Genomic DNA, 11869 nt, shown 5'->3' with positions numbered 1-11869 from the left:
GTCATATCTTCTTTGTTAAATCTGTGACAAAACCATATGTATTTACAGGAGGTTTAAGCCAAACTATTTCTTGGCCAGGGCCAGTTGCCAGGCAACCAGAAACTCTAGTAAATAAACAGACTCAGACAAAACCGTAGGCCTATATATAACCTAATATAAAAGGGGAAACAGTTTTTACACTTTGCATTTTACCTGAATAAAGAAGATATAATGTATTAAATAGAGAGCCAGGCTAGCGGTTTACCCCTTTCTAGTCTTTACGCTAAGCTAAGCTAGCTGGACACATGTGGTAGCTTCATAGTGTACAGACGCATGGATAGTATCAATCTTCCTGTCTACCTCTCGGCAAGAAAGCAAACAAAAAGGCCCAACTTCTGCGTTATAAATTAGAGCGCTGCTGCTATGTTTTGGGCTCTGTGACCCCTTTAGAAAGAACAGGCTTGGGCTAGTATTTAGAGAGATGGTCATGACTTTCTGATCAAACGCTTTCACTGAAAAATTGTATGGGCCTACAATATGCTATCTACCGTTGCTTGTGTGTAAATGTTCAACACACTGCAAAAACAACAGGGCCATTTCAGCAGGAAACAGAAAGACATGGAGAATCAGAGTTTGAGAAAAGGAAAGTGTCTGTCCCATTTGAGAGTTAAGAGGTTTAGTTCGGGGAATCCTGAGCCAGGCAAACCTCAGGTCACAACAGGCCTGATCAGATTAACATTACCCCCCCCCTGCAGTAATGGATGCTGGGTATCGTTAGGTTACATGGTTTTAATTCACAAACCATGCGATAAAAGTATGCACATCTCCAAAGCTTTAATAGATCTCACAATGGTCCGTGGCTTAGTACCATCACCTCAATGCAAAACGGTTCTGGGGTCAATTCTCAGCTCAGCTGTGAAGCTGAGTCATCCAAGTTTGGTCAATCAGAAACTCCAAATTGCCCACAAATATGCACATTTTTGTGTGTGTTTACCCCGTGATACAATGGGGACCTCTCTAGGGTCTTTCCAACATGTTACAGTTTAACCAGATGACACATCTCAACCCAATCTCTAAGTTTCTTTAAACATTTTCATAAATGGCCAAAGAAGTGTGAAACTAAAACCACTGCAATGGTTGTGGGAACTGGATTGCCAGTTATGTCCATGAGTTGCTCACTTCCCCTACCGATTCCCTGTTTACGTAACAGGCATCCCGGTCACAACGTACTATTTCTCAAACAGGAAATGAATAACAGGATGGACTTCTGAAATCAATACTTAAATTTGAGCTGAAGTAGTCCATCTCTAAAACTTACTGCTGGCTGTTCCAGAACATTAACCACAACAATATTAAGTAAAAGATCCTGTCTCATCTCTTAAGCACTACTGACACATGCTCCATTTGTTTTAAAGGGGAACTTTTTACACATGAAATACACATGAAGGTTTGCTCTCATAAGGGACTAAAAGCCAGGATATGTCAGCCTCTACTTCTTCCATTTTGACCTTTTCATCTGTTTCTTGCGAGTCCCAAACTTTATGGAGGAGCAAAACTTATTTAATGAAGTATTCTATTAAAAGTTAGAATCATGAATTTCATCATTAATTTCTACATTCAGTTCAGATGTCTTATACCAAGTATGTCCGTTACGTGCGACCAATTGCAGCTTGGGAATGCACAACTTTCACCATGTGACCAAAGATTCAGTTAACATTGAGAAGAAATCAGATAACTTCCTTAAAAAACGGTGACCAAAGTGGAAGAGACTCAATATTATAGCACCGGTGTCTCAATGAGAAAGCTTTGATTATATGGAAGAGGATTATCCTTTTGTATATATGGAGGAACGTTTGTATGATAAACTGAATGAAAATCAAATTTTGAAAGTGCAATTATTAGAAATTGAAATAAGTGGAGCCTCCATATCCCGCCCTTTCAGAAATATATCAGGTATTTTATAATAACCTAACCACTAGTTTTATATAGAGAAGTAAGCATGAATCTATAGCTTTAACAACGCCAACTATAACTTAATTTAACAGCGGACTCTTAGGTCCCACAGGCTGTTATCTAAACCATTAAGCGTTATCAGGAGGCAGACGTTGCTCGGCACTGAAAGGGAGTCAGACTTTGCCCTGGGGAAGATTAGCACAACAAAAACAAGGAAGAAAATCTACTTTCTACATATGATACTCTTATTTTGTTTATACAACCTAAGATATGCCTGTTTAATTTTATTCTGTCACCTAAAAGTACAGAGAAACGTTTAAAGCGGCATGAAAGCATCAACGGAAACCTTACCCTCAGTCTATTTGATGGAGACGGCTGCGAGCAGACTCCTTCAGGTGCACATTAAATTCCTTTTAGTTCCATCAGGAAGAGCAGGTGTGTTTATACTAGGTAGGCAGGTACCCTGAGTAGCAGCGTGCATGCTCTCACCACACTGATTACACTGAGCCAAATATGGCTTTGTGCTCCCACAGATAGTAGGCAGATCAAAGCCCTGATGTCAGAGGAGAGAGGCGGAGCCTGCAGGCCACAGGTCGGGCTGTTTAGAGAGTTCAAATTCAAATCATGAGCACCATGTTGGATACCACTGCCATTGTCAGATGACTCTACAGTGTAACCCTATAGGGCAAATATGCTATCTTGAAATAAATTATTTTCACCGTAAACAGGCATATATATGTTCTTATTAACGTTTGTCAAAATGTGAAAGGCCCTTACGGAAATATTCCAGTGTATATAACCTTCTATATCGTAAATGGGCCCCTAAAATGCCCAATATGGTGAGTGACCACATCAGGGGGACAATCCAGGGCAAATACAGAAGAGCTTATTTGTGATTAGCAACTGAACTCTAAACAAAGTTCCTCACAGTATTTTCACAAAATACACGATAACACAATGACAACGGGTTGACAGCATACAGGTCAAAAGTGTGTTTTGGTTCGGTGTAAATCGTGGTAGCATCACGCTAGCAATAATAACTTAGTGGTAACCAAGGGAAAATGATGTATTATTAATATTTCATCATCTAAATCAACATATATTACATACCTGCATGGTCACAGTATATTACATCTGAGTTACAGATGACAATTCAAGTCGGACTAGCTTAAATTCAAGTCATGACTAAGCATTTAGATACATGACGTGCTAGCAAAAAAGCTAACGCTAGCATACGGCCTGGCTAACTTCAAACTTTATTTCTTAAGTAGTTTTAGAATCTTCTTGACATTATGGTACACATTAACAATGGTATTACTTGTCCTATGTAAATTGTTATCATAAGTTGAAGAGAGAAACTGATATTTACGTCACACAATAATGGGTAGTCCCTTGGCCTCTAGTTAGCTCTTTTCACCCTCAGCTCCCATACTTTGGCTGAATCTCATTTCTCCATCTTACCCCTTACCCCTACACCTTCCCCTAGGTTTGGCGCATTCACGCAACACCTAGTGCTGTCCCAATACTCTTTTTGACCCAGGGGTAAGGGGTGTATGAACTATAGACAGAGAATGAAAAAATCAAGGGAGGACGCAAGCTTACTTGAAACCGAGGGGTAGGATATGCATTGCGCAACAGGCAACAATGGCGGCCGCATCGACCAGAGAGGCCCAGAAATGGAAGTATTTTCGGATTAAATAATTGATTTAAAAATTGACCACAAAAACAAAAAACATGTTCTTAGCTTAAACTTTTTAATTTTAGAAACAGACTGGTCAGAAGTATCAGAACAGCTGTAGTTAATTTGTTTTTTTGTGGTCTTGTGTCTTTTTTTAGTTTTACACATTTTAAGCCTTTTTATGTGTGGGACATGTAAGTTATGCTTCTAATAGTTGTTAATGCTTCTGTAACATCCTTTTATGTAATGTCTTTGCCTGTTATGTTTAATTTATTGTCAATTAAGACAGAATTGTGTTAACAAAATGTTTTTCTGAACATCAATGACATTCAAAACGGTGATTACTGAAGCAGATATACAACACACCATGTATCCATGGTGTATATGTACGTATACATGATACATGTGTATACACATATGTATTGCAAACAGACCTAAGTATTATACAGATAAGAACATCTGCCTCTGCACCACCAAAGTGAACATAAAATAACTAAAAAAATAGATAAAAATATAAATGCATATGACCCTGTTGTCAAAACCCACTCATTCAGCCTGGATCTTTTTGGTTGTGAAACCTTTTGCAGCCAAATGTACAACAGTAGGGCAGTTTTTCAGTCATTTATGTTATTATCAAATTACTTCTGCAACATATGTCATTAACAATTCATTATGTCAATAAAATAAGTAATTTTAAAAAACATTCCAAGTTCCAAAACGTAACATTTGCTTAACAATGTTGCTCTTTTTGGTTTTACAGAATAATAAATTCTATATTTTGGAAATCTTGACTGTTGGACATAACAACAGTCAGTGCAAAGCTGTATTTTTATGTTGCAGTTGGTCGTAGTGGAGCTCATTTAAATAAGTATTTAAATCACAATGAGTCGTATTTTATAAAGTGATTATATATTTTGTTTGTACAACCTTAATATGGAAAGTAACTAAGTAACCACAAGAGAAATACAGTACATAAATACAGCGGAATGAAAACGTACGCCACACACTTCAGACACCTAGTTAAGTAGTAATATAAAGTAAGATAAAATGGAAATACTCAAGTAAAGTACAAGTGCATCATGAGTCTGCACGTAAGTGGAGTACCTGTTACTACCTAGTTCGTTTTCCCAGTTAAAAAATGTACTGTATGGGGATTAGATGCCAACTATAAACCACAAAGTCCCTGATTCCAATCTCTCCACTTCACCACCCAATAAAGGCATAAAATGGCACTAAAAAGATCATTTTAATAATGTGCAGTGCACCAGACAGAACACTAACAAGAAACATCAGCCTTCAGTCTCCAGTGTCACTGCAGACTTCTTTCTATCTGGGATGTGCCTTCCATCCATATTGCGCGTGGCTGGATTCCTTTCATATGTAAAACATCTCCTGTGTACGTTCTGAAATCAGATTTCAATAAATACCCCAGCTGGTTTGTACTCCATCCATCCTAAAAATCCAGATTTTGCAAGTATCTGTTAGCATCATTGTATTTGAGACCCCCTGTCTTCTGTTTGCTGCCTGGTGGGCTGGCACACAACAGTTTATTTCTATCCATGTGGAGACATCTAGCATTTACACTTTGTTGATATTGCAATGAAATGCAAGTCTGACCACTTCTGAGGATAGTTTTAATTATCAGACCTCTGTGTGATTACACTTTATACATTTTTACAAGTTTCATATATATCAGACAGAATGCAGATGTAAAAAAGAATGTGCCATGGTGAATGTACAGTACAACAAGCAATACACTTCAAAAGTGCTTTGGTATCAACTAAAATGTGTAGAGTATCAAAAATAAAAACAGACACTTAAAGCTGGCATCAAATGTCTGGTCAGATATGTCTTATTTCTTAACTAATTCATTAATCAGAATTTTGATTCATATCAACATTTAAACAAGTGTACCTAGTAAAGTTCTTTTATGGTGTTGTTTCGGTATTGGTACAACAGCTCGAGTATTTTATCGGCACTATTCTCCAAACAGTTCACGTCAAACACAGCCCTAAAGGATGGCGGGTCAGACCACTATCCACTGAACTGCTGCACATTTTCATAGGAGACATTTGTAAGCACACTTTTTTCTTCTGGCTGTTCTCATCTGCATTTGTTTTGGAAAGATGTGGTAGCTCCACAAGGACAGTAACAATTAACAACAAAGTCTGCCTGATAAGTCCCAGGAGGAAAGACAGACACGGTTCCGGGGCACAACGTGTGTACAAGCTGCAGCGATGGCTGCTGTTTTTGGAACAGTGAGTGCGGCTGCTGTCTGGCATGTCGAGAGGATTCCAGCGATTACAGTCTTAACAAAAACTGAGTCAAGGCCTTTCTTCTGAATATCAGCAGCAGGTAATTCAGCAGTCGCCCTCCCAGGCATAGAACCCCCCCCCCACATCATGAACTAGTACCTGTAAGACTCACTCCAATGCTTCCATTCTATAGTAAATACAGTGTAATTACAAGGCTGACACAGTGCATATCCTCCTTCATCATTAAATTAGGGGGTTTGTGAAGATGATAAATTGGCTAGGTTCAGCTTGGAGCCAGCAGAATCCTCATGCTAATGTACAGCACTCCCAATGGAGGCCAACTCCTCTTTATTTGTCTCATGTACTGGAGCTAAATACTTATTTCTGACTGGGACGGACTCACCACGGAGCCCAAAGTTTGCTAGAAGAGAGGACTGGTGGAGCCATTGTGTAGTCCTCTCCCGACAGCCTTGTGAGGAGGAATGCAGTTGATGTTCGGCAAACTCAGACCTCCACTGCTGCCTTGTCTGCTGCTGCTTCCTGATGCTTATAGTCAGCAGAATGTGTAATTATCTCATTTTGGAATACAATACTCACTTTCATACTTCAGAGACTGTCATTATAGACAAACACATCCACTGAATAAAACATGACACCTACTGTGAAACCATTATGACCCTAATATTCAAGACATTTGCCACTTTATGGGTTACTTTAAAAGCTGGTGTATTTCCGTCCTTCTTTACTCACTCCTCTTGCACCTCTTCTGCATAATATCAAATGAGGGTAGTGAATATTCGGCCTACATTCAAAAGGCAGAGACTGAGATTTACAGGCCAATCCCACAGTGAGAAGAATCCACATGGAGACACACCAGAGGCAGATGAGTGGGCTGCCTGCTAGACTACACAGTCACATATACTGAGTCAACACTAACTGGAAGAAGTCTCGGCAACGACAGCAAGAGGAACAGATGCTCAAAATGTTTGAAGTGTCAAAACCATTGACTATGAAGAGGTAATAAAACAGCTTCTAGATCCTCAAATCCATTCGCCTTCACATGCTGCTACTTTTCTCAGGTTACAACTGAGGATCAGATCAAATAAAACATGTGTGTGATCATTATATTATGGTTGTTTGTGCAGGCGTTTTGACAGAATAAAGCATACAATCTCTTGTCAGATAACTTTAAATTTAGAGGCACAAGATCATTTGCAAAGACACTGAAGAGATGTAACATCTTGGATTTTGTATGACATTTCCAACTTTAAGGAAGCTTTTAGATTAAATTGGCCGTTCTGAGCATTGTCGCACACTGAGTGGGATACGGTCCTGAAAGGGAAGGAGATGTGTTCCATGATGGGACTTCAGAGCAAAGCTGTGGGTGTGTTCCAACATGGGGAACCAGAGGGCAGCCATGTTGGTGTGCCTGGGCCTTTGAGCCAGTTTAAATTAACGAATAGGCATGTGTGCAGATTCTCCAGCTAGCATCTAAAATAAAGCTTGTGCAATTGATCTTCCTTGATGAAGGGTTAGGGTTAGTGTGTCTCTACAATCTCTTATTTTGACAGAGTAAGTATTACAACCAGGAGAGTTAAAGCAGCAATCACCAAGTCTAATTTCTTCCAGACTTACTTCTGAAATACTTGAGAATGACAGCTTAAAATGATTTATGTTTCCAGTTTGGCTTGATCACCACACCAAGGGGCTCAACATCACAGTACTTCGGCTGAACATAAATATCAATATCAAGGTAGTATGCTAGGAGTCTCAATTCTTCTTACATATATTTACAATATATTTTTCATATTGCATGCTTAAAGAGTGTATTTATCTTAACTTCTATTTACTTAGCATACTTTACTTAAACTTCTGTAACTTGAGTACTACGCAGGCTTTATAGAAGGCTACTTTAGCTCGTATCATTTTCCATCTGAAGGAGACAACGGAGTCTAGAGAAAGATTAGCTACAGCCCCGAAAAGAGGATGTCATGGCTACCAAGCAACAAGTCCCCGTCCCTCAACGCTAGAGCCCTAGTACGGCCAGAGAGTGTTCATACCGGGCTCCGGTCACCCCCGGGCAGCGGGAACAAGAAGAATTAGAAGAAGAAGAAGAAGCAGCATACTCCTCATCCTCCTCCTCCTCCGACGGATGATGTCCTTTTAACAGGGAAATGGACGCGCTCCCACCAAACCTCCCCGTGCCCTTTCTGCAGTTGTTAGTGTTTCCCAGGACAACTCAGTGGGAGGAGTCAGCACGAGGCTCTCTCAAGCCCTACGTGCCCGTAGACGGGCTACGTACGTGCCTCGGCTTTCTTCCAGAGTTTTATTTAGGAGCTTTCTTTAGGAGCTTTCTTTAGGAGGTCACTTTCAGACTAGACCCATTACCTCAGTTACAGTCGCGAGGTGGGCCAAGCTGACCCTAGAGACTACTTTAGGTAAGGTCTGACTTTGGGACTGTTCTAGACAAGTCTCGTGGTCGCTGCTGCCTCTGTGGCTGAATGAAGCTAGCACCATTTCCTTAGCATCCTGTGTGTGTTTTTCACAATAAAATAAAAGAAGTGACTTTAAACATGTTTTACTTCCCGCATGAAGCTGATTCGTGCCGGATGTTGGTTAATTATTACATATACGTGTGTTTGTTTGTGTGTGTCTGTGTGTGTGTGTGTGTGTGTGTGTGTGTGTGTGTGTGTGTGTGTTGTTGCTGTCATCAAAGCCTTGCTTTTATCTTGAAAGTAAGGTTCAAAACTACGATAGAGCTAGCTACAAACTGCTGCAAAGATGACAGAGATCTTACATGTTTTTAAAATTATAAATATATGAGGAAGAAAGAAGTATGACTAAAGTGTAATTGCACAGTATGTTCACTTTTAGTTGTAGTTTTATTTATATATAGTCAGCTTTGTGACTGACTTCTTTGTAGACTGTGTGGACTTTCTCCAGCATTGTAACTGCCATCTACTATTCTGAAAGTGCAACTACATCCCATCCTGTGGAGGCTATGGTAATACTATATAAGGACTGGAATGCATTCACTTATAAAGTCACTAAATGCAGTACGGTCATATGAAATGCTAGTGATTGATAGTTCCATACAGTATAATGTCACTTCTTTCTTTCTTTCTTTCTTTCTTTCTTTCTTTCTTTCTTTTTCCGGTTGGTAATGTATCTAGTAGTGGTCCATGTTTTGGCCAACCAGCTGTCATTAAAGGGTGAATCACAGACTTGGATTGTCCACCCGACCAAACCTTAGGTGTTTGTAATGCTCTATAATAATATAGTATTGTTTATATAATATGGAGGTTTCATTGCTGTCTCATCATGACTGCATACGTTATAATCCCTTTTAGGACAGGAGCCAAATAGTTATTGTGGTTTGAACTGCCCTCTGCTGGTTCAGCAGGCCATCTGCAATGATCTCTGAAAGCAGGGACACAGTAGGCCCCATTTCACCTGGTTCTAAAATCCGATCCACAGTTGGCAGTGTTAAGTATGTGTGCTTACACCTGGCAGTAATAATGTGCTTTGAGTGACCACATGTGATCAGATCTAACATTCCCCCTCTATATGCAAACACACAAACATAATCCTTTCTAATGCAAACAGGCTTGTTTCCTGTGTATTCAGTTGGTACTCTAATGTCATGTATCATGTTAGCTCCTAGGAGTCTCGCTGAGTTACTGCAGACGATGATGAGCCAACATTTCCAGATTTTGCTGCTTCGTAATAAAAAAGCTTTCAAATAACAAAATAACGGTGGGCTTTTATAATGAAGAATGTATAGGAAAGGAAACTGACAAGGAAATCATCTTAATATATAGAAAATAAAATTGCTGGAGGTTTTCCTTGCGTAAAAAAGGTTACAGTGTAAAATCCTTTGTGTTTATAATACAGAGTCATAAAACATTGGAAAAGCAGACTCAAGCACAGAACAACAAAACGTGCAGTAAATTCAATAGTTTCCTTATGTTCAGAAATTATAAAAAAAATGATTCCACTGATGAGCACTGTTTAGCCTTCGATTTCCTTTATTTCCCAGCAGCCCATCAGTGTGTACTGTGTGTCAACCTTCCACAGAAATACATAAACCTAAAGACTAAACCCACACACCTGCACATAAGGGATGCAGTGGTTAGAATGGCCTTACTCATCATCGGGTTTCTAGGAATTACTAATCAGTTAAAGAGATTCGGAGTCTCAGTGGGAATATTCCTGGTAAAATACAATTAAATAGTATTTAAAAAATAATGGCATATGTGAGTGTAGAGCAGTGAAGGGCTGACATTCAAGCTTGTAAATCACATCACATTTTTAAAATGGATGGCACAATAAGACAAAGATGTGTTTAAAATCCTTCTTTTCAAGAGCACGGTCTCATCTGACTAGCATCTTCTGAGTGACAGGAATTTAAATGAGATTTTATGTGCCTATAAAAAAAAGGAGAAAACATTCAGCTGAACCGTGCTAGCATGTGAGCCCACAGCTCCTCATAACATCACCGGTAATGATGTCAGAATGGCCTCTGTGGAAGGAAAAGAGGATTTTCTTTAATGATAAGTCTTTTTAACTGCACATTCTAACATATTTAAAATACTGTATTTTAATCAATATGAGAAAAGTACGAGTCCACATTGATGGCTGTAAGACCAGACTGACCAATCAGAGTCAAGTCTTAGTTCCCAACTCAGAATCTAGGTTTGGGTCTCTCTTGCTCCACTCTCGGCATTGCTAGTCTTCTCTTATGGATCATAACTGTCTGTGACAAAAGCATTACTGATGAATACCGCTATTGTCTGTCAGCTTTTCCAAATACATGTCTGTTGCCAGAAAGAGAAATAAAGAGCCTGTATCCTGCCATGGTGTGCTCTGCTGTGGCAGACACAACATACTGCAGAGACTTCTAGACCATAAATATTAAAGCGGATGATTTTAAAAGAATACAAGCTGTTATGCCTTTGGTTGACTAAATCATTGGAAGTTAGAAATTGTACAAATATTAAATGCTAAACCGGATTTTTAAAACTCATTGTGATTTTGACTAGATATTACATGGTGTAGCAACTTAAGACATATTATACAGCAAACTACATCACTTTTCAACTTTCTGCACGTCCTCCATCATTAACCATTAACCATTAAACACATGCACACATAGTTAGAAACACACCAGGTGTACAGTTTCCATCATTGTGTGTGAAATTGAACCACTGTAAGGTTGTTTTGGAGGCCCAGCAGGCTGCCAGGCCTTCCACCCATCACAAGCATCTGAGCTCAGAGCTTTGTGTCTCTCCTGCACCTGTAACCAGCCGAGGGTTAGATAAATGGCAGGTGGTATTGAAAGAGTCCCCATTCACCACTATGCTGAGCTGCACTTAGACACATTATTGCAGTCTGGAGGAGGAGTGGAAGGACGTGGGGGGAATGTTGAAGCAGGGCAGTCTGGAACTGCCAGAACACAAGCGAGGCGGAGAAACAAGCATGACACAAAGAAGTACATAGCTGCCTTTGTGCAGCAGCAAAAAGAGGGTTTTGTGAGATGGAGGACTTGGATGGAATAGGATAGAAGACATAGTGCTGAAAACCCCGGGCCAGAGTAAACACTTGGATAGGGACACAAAAACACAAGTTGCAATATGAGGGAAACGGAGCAGGAGCGAGAGGCGTATCATTTGGCTGAAGTGGCGTCAGAGTGAGACACACTCTGTCTCAGTTCACTCGGCAGCGCTGTTCGCATTTCCTCTAACTCAGTCTGGGCCTTGAGCATTTTTGTAATTTTTCTTCAGTTAAAGCTGCACTGCAAAACTTTTTAAGTCCAAAATGGCAGCATGCTGGAAAGGCTTGGAACAGTTTGACCTTCAATCCTCAAACTATGAAACATTTGTCATTAAAGCTAAGTTGCAATTACATTCTGGCCAGTCTGCAACCAGTGAAAATGCTGCTGTCTCGAAGGTCCATATAAAAGAGACTTCAGATACAGTATTAGGGACCACTAAGGTCTATATAA

At 39.8% G+C, this 11869-nt stretch overlaps 1 protein-coding gene across 1 annotated transcript in view; it reads right to left on the bottom strand.

Annotated features, from left to right (window-relative positions):
* LOC117943440 (A-kinase anchor protein 13) overlaps positions 1–2451 on the bottom strand; it is an 84861-nt gene extending 82410 nt beyond the window's left edge. Inside the window, exon 1 of the mRNA XM_034869605.1 lies at positions 2284–2451. The gene's annotated coding sequence lies outside the window, so the exon portion shown is untranslated. The remainder of the gene's footprint in view (positions 1–2283) is intronic.
* Between the last annotated feature and the right edge of the window lie 9418 nt (positions 2452–11869).

Source organism: Etheostoma cragini, chromosome 1 (genome assembly GCF_013103735.1).
Source record: "Etheostoma cragini isolate CJK2018 chromosome 1, CSU_Ecrag_1.0, whole genome shotgun sequence".
Taxonomy (NCBI): Eukaryota; Metazoa; Chordata; class Actinopteri; order Perciformes; family Percidae; genus Etheostoma; species Etheostoma cragini.
The sequence above is the reverse complement of the archived record's forward strand: the minus strand, read 5'-3'. Positions and strand labels throughout refer to the sequence as shown.